We start from the raw sequence: 6,339 nt of genomic DNA, 5'->3' as shown, positions 1-6,339 counted from the left end.
GGGCATTAAGCTTGACATTGTCTCCCTTTTGGAAGCCAATGCCATCCTTAATGCCAGGGCGTCTCTCACTATAAAGCATACTTCTAGCAAATTTAAATTTTTCATTTTATATTTCATGTTCATTAATTTTGCTAGTTAGTTGTGCTATGTGATCATTTTGTTGTTTAATTAAAGCTAGGTGATCATGAATAGCATCAACATTAACATCTCTACATCTCATGCAAATAGAAACATGATCAACAATGGATGTAGAGGGTTTGCAAACATTTAGTTCATCAATCTTAGCATGTAACATGACATTCTCATTTCTAAGATTGGAAATAGAAACATTGCAAACATTTAAATCCTTAGCCTTAGCAATTAAATTATCATTTTCAATCTTAAGGCTAGAAAGTGATTCATTCAACTTGTCAATTTTAGAAATCAAACTAGCATTATCATTTTTAGGTTGACAAGAGAATCATCACAAATATTTAACTTCTCAACCTTAGCAATTAATTTAGCATTCTCATTTCTAAGGTTGAAAATAGTGTCATGGCAAATGCTAAGCTCACTAGTTAATTTTTCATATTTTTCTACTTCCTGAGCATAAGCATTTTTAACCTTAACATGCTTCTTATTTTCCTTAATAAGGAAGTCCTCTTAGCTATCCAAGAGTTCATCCTTCTCATGAATAGCACCTATCAATTCATTTAATTTTTCTTTTTGTTGCATGTTTAAGTTGGCAAAAAGAGCAAGCAAATTGTCTTCATCATCACTAGAGTTATCATCATCACTAGATGTTGCATATTTAGTGGAGGCTCTAGATTTTACCTTCTTTTTGCCGTCCTTTGCCATGAGGCACTTGTGGCCGACGTTGGGGAAGAGGAGACCCTTGTTGACGGCGATGTTGGCGGCGTCCTCGTCGGAGGAGGAGTCGGTGGAGCTCTCATCGGAGTCCCACTCCCGACACACGTGGGCATCGCCGCCCTTCTTCTTGTAATATCTCTTCTTTTCCTTCCTCTTTCCCTTCTTGTCATCGCCCCTGTCACTATCACTTGATAATGGACATTTTGCAATAAAATGACCGGGCTTACCACACTTGTAGCAAACTTTCATGGAGCGGGGCTTGTAATCTCTCCCCTTCCTTAGCTTGAGGATTTAGCGAAAGCTTTTGATGATTCGTGCCATTGAGAGCACCTAGAGGGGGGTGAATAGGTGATCCTGTAAAAACTTGAAGCTTAATCCAACAAAACTTGATTAGGAGTTAGCACAATAAGGCCAAGTGGCTAGAGAGGAGTTCTCTTGTAAGACACAATAAACACAGTAAGGACAAGCACAAGAGACACGAGGATTTATCCCGTGGTTCGGCCAAGTACAAAACTTGTCTACTCCACGTTGTGGCGTCCCAACGGACGAGAGTTGCACTCAACTCCTCTCAAGTGATCCAATGATCAACTTGAATACCATAGTGATCTTCTTTACTTTACTCTTTCCCGTTTGCGAGGAATCTCCACAACTTGGAGTCTCTCGCCCTTACAATAAGAATCAAAATGAAGCACTAGAGTAAGGGAGGGAAGCGACACACTCAAAACCACAGCAAATACGCACACACAAGACCAAGACTTGAGCTCAAAACAATATCTCAAGGTTCTCACTAGAACGAAGCTCAAATCACTAAGAATGTCGAACAAGTGCGCAAGAATGAAGTGTGAGTGATCAACAATGCTCAAAGGATGCTTGGTATTCTCCTCCATGCACCTAGGGGTCCCTTTTATAGCCCCAAGGCAGCTAGGAGCCGTTGAAAGCATTCCAGGAAGGCAATTCCTGCCTTCTGTCGCCTGGCGCACCGGACAGTCCGGTGCACCACCGGACACTGTCCGGTGCGGATTTCTTTCCTTCTTTGGCGAAGCCGACCGTTGGAGATTCAGAGTCGTTGGCGCACCGGACACTGTCCGGTGCACACCAGACAGTCCGGTGCCCCCTTCTGACCGTTGGCTCTGCCACGCGTCGCGCGCGGATTACGCGGCCGACCGTTGGCCCGGCCGACTGTTGGCTCACCGGACAGTCCGGTGCACACCGGACAGTCCGGTGAATTTTAGCCGTACGCCGCCAACAAAGTCCCGAGAGCAGCTAGTTGACAGACGCCAGCCTGGTGCACCGGACACTGTCTGGTGCACCACCGGACAGTCCGGTGCACCCAGACCGAGCAGCATTTTGGCTGTACACAGCCAACTTCTCCAAAATTGTTTCTACTGTTTCTAGCACTTAGACATAATACATTAGTCTTCAAAACAATGTACTAAGTCTAGAAACATACCTTTAATATTGATTTGCACTTCTTGAGTCCTTGGCACACTTTAACACTTAGGCACTTGTGTTGGACACTTAATCACCAAAATACTTAGAAATGGCCCAAGGGCACATTTCCCTTTCAATCTCCCCCTTTTTGGTGATTTATGCCAACACAATGAAAAGCAACCAAAAGAAGTGCAACATCAATGCAAATGAAAACTCAAATTTGTTTTGATTCAAATTTGGCATATTTGGATCATTCTTTGCCACCACTTGATTTGTTTTTGCAAATCAACCTCAATTTCCTATCTTTAAGTCAAACACGCTTGTTGAGACATAAAGAGAGTTGTTCCAAGAGAAATTGATCAAAGATTTCAAAAACTCCCCCTTTCTCCCACAATCAACCATTCTCCCCACAAGAGGCCAACTTTTGACAAAAGAGACAATAAGAGAATTTTGACAAACCAAAAACTCTATTCTACTATTTTCAAAATTCTCAAGTGGTAGCTGATCCATTTGTTGCTTTGGCCTTATTTTCTCCCCCTTTGGCATTAAGCACCAAAACAGGATCAATCTTGGCCCTTAAACCCCATTGCCTCACCAAAATCTTCAAATAAGAGTACAAAGGCAATAAGGATATTGAGATGAACTTGGAGTAAGTTACCCTCTCATCGGAGTGCAGTGGAAGTCTTGCATGGTCCAAGTCCACCTTTTCCCTTTCAATCCACCTTTGAGACTAAATCAAGCAAACTCAAGCACACGGTTAGTCGCAAAGGGTCAAGTTGTAGCACATCTCCCCCTAAATATGTGCATCACTCACACATGGACTTTTGAGGTCCAGGGAGTGTTTGTACAACTTGAGCACCATAAATAAACAACAAAATGCATAAGGAACATGATCAAAGGCATGAACACATGTATGCTATAAATCAATCCAAGTTCTGCGAATCTAAGACATTTAGCTCACTACGCAGCCTGCAAAAGGTCGACTCATCTAAAGGCTTGGTAAAGATATCGGCTAGCTGGTTCTCAGTGCTAACATAAAACACTTCGATATCCCCCTTTTGCTGGTGGTCTCTCAAAAAGTGATGCCGGATGTCAATGTGCTTTGTGCGGCTGTGTTCAACAGGATTATCCGTCATGCGGATAGCACTCGCATTATCACATAGAAGTGGGACTTTGCTCATATTGTAGCCAAAGTCCCGGAGGGTTTGCCTCATCCAAAGTAGTTGCGCGCAACACTGTCCTGCGGCAACATACTCGGCCTCAGCGGTGGATAGGGCAACGGAAGTTTGTTTCTTAGAGCTCCACGACACCAGGGACCTTCCTAAGAATTGGCACGTCCCCGATGTACTCTTCCTATCGACCTTACATCCAGCATAATCGGAGTCTGAATATCCAATTAAGTCAAAGGTAGACCCCTTTGGATACCAGATCCCGAAGCAAGGCGTAGCGACTAAGTATCTAAGAATTCGCTTTACGGCCACTAAGTGACACTCCCTTGGATCGGATTGAAATCTAGCACACATGCATACACTAAGCATAATATCCGGTCTACTAGCGCATAAATAAAGCAAGGACCCTATCATAGATTGGTATGCCTTTTGATCAACAGACTTACCTCCTTTGTTGAGGTCGGTGTGTCCGTCGGTTCCCATTGGAGTCTTTGCTGGCTTGGCGTCCTTCATCCCAAACCGCTTGATCAAGTCTTGCGTGTACTTCGTTTGGGAGATGAAAGTCCCATCCTTGAGTTGCTTCACTTGGAACCCAAGGAAATAGCTTAACTCGCCCATCATCGACATCTCAAACTTTTGAGTCATCACCCTGCTAAACTCTTCACAAGACTTTTGGTTAGTAGAACCAAATATTATGTCATCGACATAAATTTGGCACACAAAAAGATCACCATCACAAGTCTTAGTGAATAACGTTGGATCGGCTTTCCCAACCTTGAAAGCATTAGAAATTAAAAAGTCTCTAAGGCATTCATACCATGCTCTTGGGGCTTGCTTAAGTCCATAGAGCGCCTTAGAGAGCTTACATACGTGGTCGGGGTACCGTTCATCCTCGAAGCCAGAGGGTTGCTCCACGTACACCTCCTCCTTGATTGGCCCGTTGAGGAAAGCGCTCTTCACGTCCATTTGGAACAACCTGAAAGAATGGTGAGCGGCATATGCTAGCAGAATACGAATGGACTCTAGCCTAGCCACAGGAGCAAATGTCTCCTCAAAGTCCAAACCTGCGACTTGGGCATAACCTTTTGCCACAAGTCGAGCCTTGTTCCTCGTCACCACCCCGTGCTCGTCCTGTTTGTTGCGGAACACCCACTTGGTTCCCACAACGTTTTGCTTGGGACGAGGCACCAACGTCCAAACTTCATTTCTTTTGAAGTTATTGAGTTCTTCCTGCATGGCCAACACCCAGTCCGGATCTAGCAAGGCCTCTTCTACCCTGAAAGGCTCAATAGAAGAGACAAAAGAGTAATGCTCACAAAAATTAACTAATCTAGAGCGAGTAGTTACTCCCTTGCTAATGTCACCCAAAATCTGGTCGACGCGATGATTCCTTTGAATCGTCGCTCGAACTTGAGTTGGAGGGGCCTGGGGTGCTTCTTCCTCTTCCTCTTGGACATCCTGTGCTCCCCCTTGATCACATGCCTCCTCTTGATGAACCTGTTCATCGTCTTGAGTTGGGGAATGCACCATTGTTGAGGGAGAAGGTTGATCTTTCTCCTTTTGTTCCTGTGGTCGTACATCACCAATCGCCATGGTACGTATTGAGGCCGTCGGAACATCTTCTTCATCTACATCATCAAGATCAACAACTTGCTCTCTTGGAGAGCCATTAGTCTCATCAAATACAACGTCGCTAGATACTTCAACCAAACCCGATGATTTGTTGAAGACCCTATATGCCTTTGTATTTGAATCATAACCTAATAAAAACCCTTCTACAGCTTTGGGAGCAAACTTAGAATTTCTCCCTTTCTTCACTAGAATGTAGCATTTACTCCCAAAAACTCGGAAATACGAAACATTGGGTTTGTTACCGGTTAGTAGCTCGTATGACGTCTTCTTGAGGAGGCGATGAAGGTAGACCCGGTTGATGGCGTGGCAAGCCGTGTTCACGGCTTCCGACCAAAACCGCTCGGGGGTCTTGAACTCTCCAAGCATCGTCCTTGCCATGTCAATGAGCGTCCTGTTCTTCCTCTCTACCACACCGTTTTGCTGTGGTGTGTAGGGAGCAGAGAACTCGTGCTTGATTCCTTCCTCCTCAAGGTACTCCTCCACTTGAAGGTTCTTGAACTCGGACCCGTTGTCGCTCCTTATCTTCTTCACCTTGAGCTCAAACTCATTTTGAGCTCTTCTTAGGAAGCGCTTGAGGGTCCCTTGGGTTTTAGACTTATCCTGCAAAAAGAATACCCAAGTGAAGCAGGAAAAATCATCAACTATAACAAGACCATACTTACTTCCTCCTAAGCTTAGGTAGGCGACGGGTCCGAAGAGGTCCATATGAAGTAACTCCAAAGGTCTTGATGTGGTCATCACATTTTTGGTATGATGAGAGCTTCCCACCTGTTTACCTGCTTGACAAGCTGCACAAGGTCTATCTTTTTCGAAAGTTACATTAGTTAGACCTATCACGTGTTCTCCCATTAGAAGCTTGTGAAGGTTCTTCATCCCCACATGTGCTAAACGGCGATGCCACAGCCAGCCCATGCTAGTCTTAGCAATTAAGCATGCATCTAGACCGGCCTCCTCTTTTGCAAAATCAACTAAATAAAGTTTGTCGTCTAGTACACCCTTAAAAGCTAATGAACCATCACTTCTTCTAAAGACAGACACATCCACATTTGTGAATAAACAGTCATATCCCATATTACAAAGTTTACTCACAGACAACAAGTTATATCCAAGCGACTCAACTAAGAACACATTAGAAATAGAGTGCTCGGATGAAATAGCAATTTTTCCTAACCCTTTCACCTTGCCTTGGTTCCCATCACCGAATATGATTGAATCTTGGGGATCCTTGTTCTTGACGTAGGAAGAGAACATCCTCTTT

Source organism: Zea mays, chromosome 1, assembly GCF_902167145.1.
Source record: "Zea mays cultivar B73 chromosome 1, Zm-B73-REFERENCE-NAM-5.0, whole genome shotgun sequence".
Classification (NCBI taxonomy): Eukaryota; Viridiplantae; Streptophyta; class Magnoliopsida; order Poales; family Poaceae; genus Zea; species Zea mays.
This window is presented reverse-complemented; position numbering follows the sequence as displayed.